Here is a 13,362-nt window from a genome sequence, read left to right as displayed (position 1 = left end):
CAGTGCCCGTGGGATCCTTTCTGTCCACTTGAACGGGCTGTCAGGAGCTGGAATTTTATCAGCTTGGCACAGCCTCGGGCAGGATCGTACAAACCTTGGGCGGACCTGCGGTAAAATCCCACCCAGGCTCTTATAGAATCCCTCCAGCTCAGAAGGAGGCCATGCGGCCCATCGAACCTGCACCGATTCTCCAACAACAACCCCACCCAGGCCACATCCCCTTAGTCGGACACTTTATCTGCAAGGCTCTGACAATACTGCACTCCCTCAGTGACCTGGAACATAAACTTGGAAGGAATTCTGAATCACTCTCTCCCTCTTCTTCTCATGATGTTTACAATTAACATGGGAGCTGGGAGATTGGACAGCAGTGTGGAATGAGCAGTGTCACATTGGGTTGTTACTCCCTGTGCCCATCACATTGGACACATAGGAGGTGACCCAACAAGACGGTGCCTTGTTTCGCGCTGCCACCTAAGATAAATCGCAATACCCTGAATGCCCAGCCTGGGAAGTTGCTGACATTATTGATCTCTGCCTTGAAGAACAGTCTACTAGGGAAGGTTCTACACTTGTTAGAGAAGAGAGTACAGCCTTGGTATAGATTATATGACAAGCCCTCGCAATCTTCAATCACAATCCACTCACAGATAATCAGGGTCTATGGAGTTTCTAACCTCAGGATATTTTGGTCAGAGTGTCTGAAGGCTGACATTGGCTCACATTAATTTCACATTCCAGTGATCCACTACTCCGTGCATTGTTAAACGCTTTGAAATATTGGGTAATTCTTACTGGCATCACCAGCACCATAGAAAGCATTCTTTCTGGTTGTATCACAGCTTGGTGTGGGCTCCTGCTTCTGCCCAAGACCACAAGAAACTACAAAGGGTCGTGAATGTAGCCCAATCCATCACTCAAACCAGCCTCCCACCCATTGACTCTGTCTACACTTCCTGCTGCCTCGGCAAAGCAGCCAGCATAATCAAAGACCCCACATACCTCAGACATTCTCTCTGCCACCTTTTCCATCAGGAAAAAGATACAAAAATCTGAGGTCACGTACCAACCAACTCAAGAACAGCTTCTTCCCTGCTGCCATCAGACTCTTGAATGGACTCATCTCGCATTAAGTTGATCTTTCTCTACGCCCTAGCTATGACTGTAACACCACATGCTGCACACTCTCTTTTCCTTCTCAATGAACGGTATGCTTTGTCGGAATAGTGCACAAGAAACAATACTTATCTCTGTATGTTGATACATGTGACAATAATAAATCAAATCAAATCAAATCAAAAAAACTGCAAAACTATAGCAGAATATGGCTTTTATGTTTTTCTGTGGATTCCTAAGTTCCATTCTCCATCAGGTCATCCAGAACCCTGCTGACCATGTTTTAACTCACAATAGACACGATTTACCCATCATCCTGTGCTCCCTGACCTATGCTGACCCCTGCTCCACTTTCATTTCAAATTTTAAAATATCGGCCACAATCCTCTGGCCATTCGCGCCGCCACTGCCAGAGCGGATGGAGAATCTGGGGCCTAGCCAAATCTCTGTTCACTGCAGCGGGACTGGAAAATCTTGCTGGTATGAATGGCTGAAGGTTCCTTTGTGGCCTCACCTTTCCCTACATCTGGAAACTCCTCCAGCTCTACGGCCCTCCGTGATATCTGCTCTCAAATAACTTCCGTGTTGATTTTTATTACTCCACGACTGATGGACGTGGTTTCTGCTGCTGGAACCCTCTCTCGACCATTCTGCCTCTCTCTATCACCATCTTCTCCTGAAAACCAACCTCTCTGACCACAATTTCTTGGCACTGCTGTAAAATAACACTATTGCTATGCTAAAGGTGCTATATAAATGCAAGCTGTCATTGTCAGAATCATAGAATCCCTACAGTGCAGAAGGAGGCCATTCGGTCCATTAAGCCTGCACCGATCACTATCCCACTCAGACTCTACCCTGTTTTAATAGATACCATAGTGGTTTTAAGGGGCATCTGGACAAATAATTGGAATGGGAATAGAGGGATATGGTCTCCGGAAGGGTAAGGGGTATTAGTTCAGTTGGACAGCATGGTCAGTGAAGGCTTGGAGGGCTGAAGGGCCTGTTTCTGTGCTGTAATTTTCTTTGTTCTTTGTTCATATCTACCCTGCTAATCTCCCTGACACTAAGGGGCAATTTCCCTTGGCCAATTCACCTAACCCGCACATCTTTGGACTGTGGGAGGAAACCGGAATACCCGGAAGAAACCCATGCAGACACAGGGAGAATGTACAAACTCCACACAGACAGTGACCCGAGACCGGAATTGAACCCAGGTCCCTGGAGCTGTGAGACAGCAGTGCTAACCACTGTACCACCATGCCACCCTAACATGCCTGGCGGTTGGGTGGGGGGAGCCCCTATTCTGCCTGTGGAAATTCACCCCCAGCAGGAGAACAACTTGAATAAATATCTCTACCCTCGTGTGAAACAGCAGTCCTGATGATAAGGACACCCTTTCGAAAAGATGCTCTGATTGCAAGATACAAGATTTACCAAGTGATAACGCTGGACTTGCACAACAAGGGAGACCCAGTGGGGCAACAAGGACGACCCAGTGGGGCAACAAGGGAGACCCAGAGGGGCAACAAGGGAGACCCAGAGGGGCAACAAGGACGACCCAGAGGGGCAACAGGGGAGACCCAGAGGGGCAACAGGGGAGACCCAGAGGGGCAACAGGGGAGACCCAGAGGGGCAACAAGGGAGATCCAGAGGGGCAACAAGGGAGACCCAGAGGGACAAGGACGACCCAGAGGGGCAACAAGGGAGACCCAGTGGGGCAACAAGGACGACCCAGAGGGGCAACAAGGACAACCCAGAGGGGCAACAGGGGAGATCCAGAGGGACAACAAGGGAGACCCAGAGGGGCAACAAGGGAGACCCAGAGGGACAAGAAGGGAGACCCAGAGGGCAACAAGGGAGACCCAGAGGGGCAACAAGGGCGACCCAGAGGGGCAACAAGGGCGACCCAGAGGGACAACAAGGGTGACCCAGAGGGACAACAAGGGAGACTGAGAGGAGCAACAAAAAATTCAACAATAAATATTTGAAGAGAAAGGATTTTTCTTTCTCCTTTTATTTTATGAAGAGGATGATTGATATTCTCAGACCTGCATTGTAACTCAAAACTCTCCCTTTGAATAAGAGATTGATTGACAGAAATGGCTGACATGGCTACGAGTGGAGTGGTTGCTGGGAAGGGAAGGTCACTCAGTGAATCACACGCGACTCTTTTGAGTCTGTATCTGCTTCATTTGATGCAGATTTTATTTGATTGGGAATTCCAGACGGACGCTTACTCTTTCCATGAGAAAACAGAAAGGGGGAATAATGCTGCAAATCCATCCAATCAGTCGTCCCTATCGGCCCACCTCCAGGGATGTCAAGCAGGATAACTCACTGCAGCAACTGGTGGGGGGAATGGAAGGGGACATCAGTCTTTCCATAGACTAAAGATAGTAAAAGAGCGGTGAAAAGGTAAACTTGCATTTGTGTAGCACCGCGCCCCACCTCATGACTTGCCAAAGCACACCCCAGCCATGGAGTTACTTTCAGAATTGCAGTCACTGTTATAATGTAGGAAACAGAGCAGCCAATTAGGGCACAGCAAGCTCCCATAAACAGCAATCTGATAATGACAGGGAAATCCATTTAGTCATCGGGTCATAGAGATTTACAGCTTGGAAACAGGCCCTTCGGCCCAACTTGCCCATGCCTTCCAATTTTTACTACGAAGCTAGTCCCAATTGCCCACGTTTGGCCCATATCCCTCTATACCCATCTTACCCGTGTAACTATCCAAATGCTTTTTAAAAGACAAAATTGTTCATACCTCGCCTACATTTTTTAGGGACATTGATTGGGGATGTCATGGAGAACTTCCTCTGCTCTTCTTCAAAATAGTGTCATGGGATCACGGTGGCACAGTGGTTGGCACTGCTGCCTCACAACGTCAGGGACCCGGGTTCAATTCTGGCCTCGGGTCACTGTCTGTGCGGAGTTTACACATTCTCCTCGTGTCTGCGTGGGTTTCCTCCGGGTGCTCCGGTTTCCTCCACCGTCCAAAGATGTGCAGGTTAGGTTGATTGGCCATGACAAATTGCCTCTTGGTGTCAGGGCCTTAGCAGGGTAAATGTGTTGGGTTATTGGGATAGGGCCTGGGTGGGATTATGGTGTGCAGAGTCGATGGGCTGAATGGGCTCCATCTGCACTGTAGGGATTCTATGACTCTGTGGAGAGGCTGGAGAAATGGGACTTGTTCCGCTTGGAGCAGAGGTTAAAGGGAGATTTAACAGAGAAGCTCAAAACAATGAGGAGTTTTGATGAAAGTGAACGACAAATAATTGCTTCAGGAGACAAGAGGATTGGCAATCTGAGAGTACAAACTCGATAGCAACAGAAAGAATTGGAATGGAATTCTTTATCAAGGGAGATGGAACGCGTGTTCAAAGTGTGCTGCAAACAGGTTCAACAGCAACCTTCACAGGGAATTGGACAAATAATCGAAGATTTTGAGTTTGAAGGGCAATGGGGAAAGAGTGGGGAGAGTGGATCTAATCCAGGACGGCACGGTGGCACAGTGGTTAGCACTGCTGCCTCATAGCGCCAGGGAACCATGTACGATTCCTGGCTTGGGTTACTGTCTGTGTGGAGTTTGCACGTTCTCCCTGTGTCTGCGTGGGTTTTCTCTGGGTGCTCCATTTTCCTCCCATAGTCCAGAAGACACGCTGGTTAGGGTGCATTGGCCGTGCTAAATTCTCCCTCTGTGTACTTGAACAGGTGCGATTAGGGGATTTTCACAGTAACTTCATTGCAGTGTTAATGTAAGCCTACTTGTGACTAATAAATAAACTTTAACATTGAATTGGACAACTCCTCCAAAGAGGCATGATGGATCGAATGGCCTCCTTGACTTGTAATTTTTTTATGATTACTAATTGCCTCCTGTCACTGGTCTGTTCATTTGAAGGCGAGAGGTCAAACAGTTCAGGAACGCTGCTACATTTTGGAAACACTTGCTGTAGTCGAGTTTGCCTTCAAAATTCTCTCGACAGCTGAGTATCCACATCTGGACTCTGAATGAGATCTCTCACTCTGCGCAATTGCCTCATTTCTGTTCAAAATTGATGCTGGGACAACGATGGTTTGAAACACTTGGTTAACGAGACCCAAATCTTGGAGCAGGCAGAGCTACAGGACAGAGTTTGGTGGGAAAGTGATGTGCGAAATCAGAACTGCCCCAGACTTGGGGCATTTGTATTTCCAACATCCAGGGGGTAATATTCAACTTTGGTGATGGGGAATGTGAAGCCCGTTGTAGCCAATCAGCCCAGTTTTGTTCTCTGGCTTCTGTTACACAGATTGTGTGCTCTTTATTCCTTGAACTTTCTCATTTGATATTCCCAGTAGGAAAACTAGATTGGGATGCATTCCCTGAAAGGTGTCCAGTCAGTCGAACAGAATGTCATTAGGAAACTGAGGCACACAGACAATATCCCAGCTTTGAAAGAAATTCGGTATGTCAGCTACGACTCTCACCAACTTTTACAGATGCACCACAGAAAGCATTCTTTCTGGATATATCACAGCTTGGTATGGCTCCTGCTCTGCCCAAGACTGCAAGAAACTACAAAAGGTCGTGAATGTAGCCCAATCCATCACTCAAACCAGCCTCCTATCCATTGACTCTGTCCATACTTCCCGCTGCCTTGGCAAAGCAGCCAGCATAATCAAGGACCCCCATGTACCCTAGACATTCTCTCTTCCACCTTCTTCTGTTGGGAAAAAGATACAAAAGTCTGAGGTCACATACCAACCAACTCAAGAACAGCTTCTTCCCTGCTGCTATCAGACTTTTGAATGGACTTATCATATATTAAGTCGATCTTTCTCTACACCCTAGCTATGACTGTAACACTACATTCTGCACCCTCTCCTTTCCCTCTCTATGACTGGTATGCTTTGTCTGTATAGCGCACAAGAAACAATACTGTTCACTATATACTAATACATGTGACAACAAAAAAATCAAATCAAATTAAATCAAATCTGTTGTGTTAGCTCTCAATCAGGCTGAGAGGCAGAGCAGGGAGAGGAATTTGCAACACTGATCCTGATAGCGAGAGGGAAAATGTCACCCAAGATTTCAACTCCTGGGGTAGAGTTTTCCGACTCACTCGTCTCAATTCTGGAAAATCCCACCTAAGGTCAGCGGACCGTCGCATGGTCCTGTCCCGCCTGCTATGATTCCCGTAGTAGCCAGGGCGGGAAAGTCCGCCCTTGATCCCTATCCAGTGTACGCTGGGTCCAAAGCAGGTTGGAGTCAACAAATGAAACTTGGTGTGTTTCAGTGAGTTGTTGACACACGTGTGGGGCCTGATTTTACCATTTTAATTCTAAGTGTTGAATCTGGGCTGAATTCAAATCCGTCTTGGAAATCTGCTTTCAGGCGCCCCCATACGCACTCCGCCTGGAAACAAGATTGCGGGTCCCATTCGCGCTGTGGATGGGGCTTAGCGCTCCCGAAATGATTGGAGCTCTGAACCGCGCAGGCGCAGTTAGAAAAAAAATTTGAAAAAGCGCGCCCGTGTCAGATTGCTCCGGGGCTACAGAAAGCGGAGAAAGCGACCCGGGAGTGAAAAGCAGGAGAGATGGCCCCCACATACATCACTGTCCCCCTTATCCACCCTCCCTGCTACCCAGACCGATAGTAACTCCCTGCCCCCTACCCCTCTCCATTGATTGCCCGCAGAGTGGCAACGGACACCCCTGCCCCCCCCCCTCCCCACCCCTCACCAGAGATCCATCTACCTCCCCCCTTCATCCCCCACCAGTCAGCGATCGGGCCTCCCCCCCCCCCCCCCACCCAACCCAACCAGAGATACATCTTTCCCACCTCCCTACCACCCCCCCCCCCCTCACGCCAGAGAACGATCCGGCCTCGCTCACTCCCTCCTCCCCTCAGAGGAACATCTGACCCGCCTCTCCCTCCCTTCCCACCAGGCAATGATCGGGCCTCCCTCCCTCTCCCCGACTACCCCTCCCCACCAGAGATACATCTGACCCGCCTCCTCCTCCTCCTCCTCCTCCTCCCTCTGCCTCTCCCCCAACCAGGCAACGATCTGGCCTCGCTCCCCTCCCCGTCCCCCGCAATCAGAGAATGATCTAACCCCTCACCCTCCTCCCCCGCCCCCCCAATGCCGATCTGAGTCACAGCGCCGTTGGAAGCTCTGAACTCGCTCTTCAGCAGCTGGAGCGCCCGAAACAGACTTTTATTCAGCGGGTACATTTTGTCGCGATTCCAGATTGGCGAATGCTGTGGTAAAGGGGGAAATGCTGATAAAGCTGGGCAGGCAGTTCGTTAATTCAATTGAAATTGATGCAAATGCATTTAAATCGCTGTTTCGGGCACAAATTGGATCGCCGCCATTCCCGGATTTCGGCGAAGTGACCACCTGCGCAGATGCGGGCGGGGATCACATTAATGGCCCCACAACCCACCATTACCACATTACCGAGGACGGGCGCGACACGATGGTAAAGTCGGGCCCAGGGTGTGGAATCCCCGTGAACATCGCCCAGTGAATGAGGTGGAGTAACACCACAATGAGTCAGCCTCTTCCTTCATCAGCGGGGAGCTCGCCAAAGGAGTTAACAGTGGCTCAGCGGGCAGTGATCTTGCCTCGAGGTCAGACGTCGCACAGCAGAGCCTGAGAGTGCAGGCCGACACTGCTGATGCCGCACTCTGGGAGGGCTGGAGACGTCACCTCCCAGGTACGATATGAAACCCTTTCTGGGTGCCAAAGATTTACAGCTACTATTAAAGTCTGTGAGTTCCTCCTCTCCGTATCCCTGTCAAGGGGGAGGGGATGGCCTAGTGGGGTTAAAGTTTTAAAGTTTATTTATTCGTCACAAGTTAGGCTTACATTAACACTGCAACGAAGTTATTGTGAAATTCCCCTAGTCGCCACACTCTGGTGCCTATTCGGGTCAATCCACCCTAACCAGCACGTCTTTCGGATTGTGGGAGGAAACCAGAACACCTGGAGGAAACCCACGCAGACACGGGGAGAATGTGCAGATTCCACACAGACAGTAACCCAAGCCGGGAATCAAACCCGAGTCCCTGGCGCTGTGAGGCTGCAGTGCCAACCACTGTGCCAGCTTGCTGCCCATATCACCAGACTATTAATCCAGTAACTCTAGGGACCTGGGTTCAAATCCTGCCACAGCAGATGGTGGAATTCGAATTCAATTAAAAATACAATCTGTAATTACAAATCTACTGATGACCATGAAATCAGTCAAAATTGTCGGAAAAACCCATCTGGTTCACTAATGTTCTTTGGGGAAGGAAATCTGCTATCCTTACCCGGTCTGGCCTACATGTGACTCCAGAGCCACAGCAATGTGGTTGACTCTCACTACCCTTGGGCAACTAGGGATGGGCAATAAATGCTGGCCTGCCAGCGACGCCCATGTCTCATGGGTGAATTAAAAAAAAAATTAATGCCTCGGCCACCAAGAGGCATTGTCGGTTGTGGGATCTTGCTGTGTGCAAATTGGCTGCCATAACACCGTCACATTACAGAAAGTCCCTCATTGTCTGCAAAGTGTTCTCCCATATCCGGAACTTGGGAAGGGCTTTCCTCATAAATGTAAATTCTTTCAAAGGGATGAAATGAAAATCAGTCTTATTTTCAAAGCCGCACACGCTTGAAGATACTTTCCAGTGGCTATTCTCCTCTGACCTGTGCTCACAGCGGGATGTCCAGAGTGATTTACTGAGCTGCCAGATAATTAGCTTCCACCCTGACTCCAGCTTCCACTCGGAGCTCCACAGGATGGTTTCTGCAGTAATATTTCTCCCTGTCATCGTCCCCATCTTACACAGGGCAGCGGTAAGCGATTGGAACCACAGTGGAATTACTGTACCGAGCACCCTCATTCATCAAAGACCCAGCCTGACAATGAGCCACTTACTCCAGGCGATTGTGACCCACGTGCGGTGGATGCACCAGTACAGTGGACACGTTACCAGACTAGCAAGCCGGAAGCCTGGAATCAATGCCCAAAGGTCATGGGATCAAATCCCGCCATGGAGGTTAATGAAGCAGAATCTTAATTAAAGAGCTGGTGATGTTGACCATGATGGTGGAAGCTTGTTGGTTACCGGGGAGGTGGGGGCAGCAGGTAGGTCGGGGCAAATATTTGAATAGGATGGGAATGGAAAGATACGGACTCCGTACGTGCATATAATTTTAATTTGGGAAGGAAACCAGAGCACCCGGACAAAACCCACACAGACATGAGGAGAATGTGCAGACTCCACACAGAGAGTGACCCAAGACAGGAATCGAACCTGGGTCCCTGGTGTTCCGAGGCAGCAGTGCTAACCACTGTGCCACCCAGAGTCTTCTACTCTTTATCATTCATTCAGGTTTAAGCAGCATTGGCAAGGCCAGCATTTAATGCCCTTGAGGAGACAATTGTGTGTTCCCTTCTTGAGTACACCTGGACGGTGCAAGCTTAGAGGGCCGAAGGGCCTGTTCCTGTGCTGTACTGTTCCTTGTTCTTTGAATTCCTCAGCCTGCCCTATATGTGACTCCAGAGCCACAGCAATGTGGCTGACTCGTAACTGTCCTCTTAAATAGCTCAGCAAGCCACTCAGGTGTACCCAAGAAAGGAACACACAGTTGCCTTCTCAACAGCATTAAATACTGGTCTTGCCGATGCTGCTTACACCTGAATGAATGATAAAGAGTAGAAGACTCTGGGTGGCACAGTGGTTAATACTGCTGCCTCGCAACACCAGGAACCCAACTTCAATTCCTGTCTTGGGTCACTGTCTGTGTGGAGTCTGCACATTCTCCGCGTGTCTGTGTGGGTTTCCTCCGGGTGCACCAGTTTCCTTCCACAGTGTGAAAGACTGTGCTGGTTGGGTGCATTGGCTGTGCTAAATTTGCTCTCAGTGTACCTGAACAGGTGCCGGAGATTTTCACAGTAACTTCACTGCAGTGTTAATGTAAGTCTCTTTGTGACACTAATAAATAAAGGTAAGCTAAAAATTTACTCAAATCTTAAAATAAATGCATCAATAGACAGTGGTGTGTGAGGGTTAAAATTATATAATAATCAATTCTACTTTTATCCTGATCCACGATTTGCTGCCCACCTCACCTTTGACCTATGAACTTTTGTGTATCTCCAGGTGATGAGTTGATCTCTGTGTATGAGATCAGTCAGCCTGGGAAGTTGCTGACATTATTGATCTCTGCCTTGAAGAACAGTCTGCTAGGGAAGGTTCTACACTTGTTAGAGAAGAGAGTACAGCCTTGGTATAGATTATATGACAAGCCCTCGCAATCTTCAATCACAATCCACTCACAGATAATCAGGGTCTATGGCGTTTCTAACCTCAGGATATTTTGGTCAGAGTGTCTGAAGGCTGACATTGGCTCACATTAATTTCACATTCCAGTGATCCACTACTCCGTGCAATGTTAAACGCTTTGAAATATTGGGTAATTCTTACTGGCATCACCAGCACCATAGAAAGCATTCTTTCTGGTTGTATCATAGCTTGGTGTGGGCCCCTGCTCTGCCCAAGACCGCAAGGAACTGCAAAGGGTTGTGAACAAAACCCAATCCATCACGCAAACCAGCCTCCCACCCATTGACTCTGTCTACACTTCCCGCTGTCTCAAAAAGCAGCCAGCATAATCAAAGACCCCATACACCCCAGACATTCTCTCTTCCACCTTCTTCCGTCAGGAAAAAGATACAAAAGTTTGAGGTCACGTATGAACCGACTCAAGAACAGCTTCTTCCCGGCTGCTGTCAGACTTTTGAATGGACTTACCTCGCATTAAGTTGATCTCTCTCTACACCCTAGCTATGACTGTAACATTACATTCTGCATTCTCTCCTCTCCTCTACAAACAGTATGCTTTGTTTGTATCGCGCACAAGAAACAATACTTTTCACTGTGTACTAATTCATATGACAAAAAAGAATTGGAGTGGTTGATGTGTCTAATCCAGGTGCTTACATTCCAACAGCGACTTGCAACTAGAAACAGTCTGGTGTTTATCTCAGCTGCGTGGGATTTTGCTGTGGACACACTGGACGCCACCCTTCCTACATTACAGCAGTGGCTGCACTTCAGAAAGTAATTCATTGGTTGTGAGGTAGTTGAACCTCCCTTACAGACAGCATGGCGGCACAGTGGTTAGCACTGCTGCCTCACAGTGCCAGGGACCCGGGTTTGATGCCCGGCTTCGGTCAATGTCTGTGTGGAGTTTACACATTCTCCCCATGTCTGTGTGGGTTTCCTCTGGGTGCTCTGGTTTCAGAGTTTCCCACAAACTTTCAGAAACGGTGTTCCTTCGTCAGGTGCCACAAAGCTTGTGAGTTTACTATCAAATAAACTGGTTGGATGTTAACCTGGTGTTGTGAGACTTCTGACTGTGTTTACCCCAGTCCAATGCCGGCATCTCTACATCATGCTCTGGTTTCCTCATGCACACCAAAGTTGGGTTAGGTGGATTGGCTATGCTAAAACATGGCCCCTTAGTGTCAGATTAATTAGCAGGGTAAATAGATAGGTTTACAGGAATAGGGCCAGGGTGGGAATGCTATTGGTGCAAGCTCAATGGGCTGAATGGCCTCCTTCTATACTGCAGGGATTCTATGATTAATGACAGCTTGAATTAATGTGGAGACATCTAGACAGATGAGACAAAGGTGGTGACTGGGGTTCTAATCAAGTGGGCTGCTTTGTCCTGGATGGTGTTGAGCTTTTTGAGTGTTGTTGGAACTGTACTCATCGAAGCAGATGGAGAAAATTCCATTCTGCCCCTGACTTGTGCCTTGTAGATGGTGGATAGGCTTTAGGGAGTCAGGAGATGAGGTACATACGCTGATTCTCCAGCCTCTGACCTGCTCTGGTAGCCACAATGTTTATAGGGACTGCTTCAGTATCTGAGGAGTCGCGAATGGTGCTGAACATTGTGCAATCATTACCAAACATCCCCACTTCTGACCTTATGACATCTCCCATTCGCCTGATGAAGGAGCAGCGCTCTGAAAGCTAGTGGTGTTTGCTTCCAAATAAACCTGTTGGACTTTAACCTGGTGTTGTGAGACTTCTTACTGTGTTTACCCCAGTCCAACACCGGCATCTCCACATCATGACTACCTTCGAGTCCCACCCCAAGACTTGATGGCCAAGGAAGGCGCGCTCAGAACAAGGCTGAACAGGTTGATAGTCAACCTGCAATAGATGGCACAAGGGTTTGCACTGCTGCCTCACAGTGTGAATGAGCCGGGTGTGATTCTCGGGCTGGCTATGCACAGGTTTCTGTGTGGGTTTCCTCCAGGTGCTCCAGTTTCTTCCTACAGTCTGAAAGATGTGCTGGTTAGGTGCATTGACCATACTAAATTCTCCCTCAGGTGCTGGAGTGTGGCGATTAGATTCTCACAGTAACTTCATTGCAGTGTTAATGTAAGCCTACTTAAGTAATTTTAAAAAAATCCTTCCAAACATGGTGGCAGTAAGAATGGGAGAGACTCCTGGTAAGCCAGACTTGATGCGGAGTGGTGTCCGTCAAGATATAAGGCAACAGACCAGCGACCTGTTCTGGGAATTATTGTCTATGCAAACAGACAAAAGTCTGCTTTAGTGCACCATTAGGTGTGGGAAGAAGGATGGTGACCATGAAGCTATCCTTCATTAACTGTTGCAAAAACCCATCTGGTTCACTCATGTCCCTTTAGGGAAGGAAATCTGCCGTCCTTACCCTGGTCTGGCCTACATGTGACTCCAGAGCCACAGCAATGTGGTTGATTCTTAACGATTCTCTGAAATGGCCCAGCAAGCCACTCAGTTCAAGGGGCAATTAGGGATGGGCAACAAATGCCAGCCCAGCCAATGATGCCCATGTCCAGTGAGTGGATGAAGTAAAAAGAAAGCACAAACCAATGTTGTGAATCGGTTGGTTTGGTCTCAGACACGAGGCTGGAGCTGGTGATTGTAAAAATAGAAGGAGTAAAGACTTCTCAAACTGAAAAAAACACAAATCATGAAAGGAGGTTGCTTTAGGGATTCGAGAAGTGCAGAGACAAATGCACGGGAAGCATTTAATCAGAGGCAAGTAATGCAATTTTGGAACATTGTAATTAACACGTTTTTAATAATCAGCTGAGTGATCGCATCGCTGATTCCAGTTTTGATTTCCCAAAGGTTAGCCTCCCTGGCTCTGTGAACATTAAGAATGATGTTTTACTAATTTAAATCGGTGCTCA

At 48.3% G+C, this 13,362-nt stretch overlaps 1 protein-coding gene across 1 annotated transcript in view; it reads right to left on the bottom strand.

Moving 5' to 3' along the window:
- Positions 1-13,362, bottom strand: part of LOC145354508 (zinc finger matrin-type protein 4-like) — a 400,098-nt gene that overhangs the window by 236,434 nt on the left and 150,302 nt on the right. The gene's annotated exons all lie outside the window — the stretch shown is intronic.

This window comes from Carcharhinus amblyrhynchos, chromosome 17 (assembly GCF_965287045.1).
Source record: "Carcharhinus amblyrhynchos chromosome 17, sCarAmb.v2.hapA, whole genome shotgun sequence".
NCBI classification, from domain to species: domain Eukaryota; kingdom Metazoa; phylum Chordata; class Chondrichthyes; order Carcharhiniformes; family Carcharhinidae; genus Carcharhinus; species Carcharhinus amblyrhynchos.
Note: the sequence above shows the minus strand (reverse complement) of the source record. Positions and strands in the feature narration are given on the sequence as shown.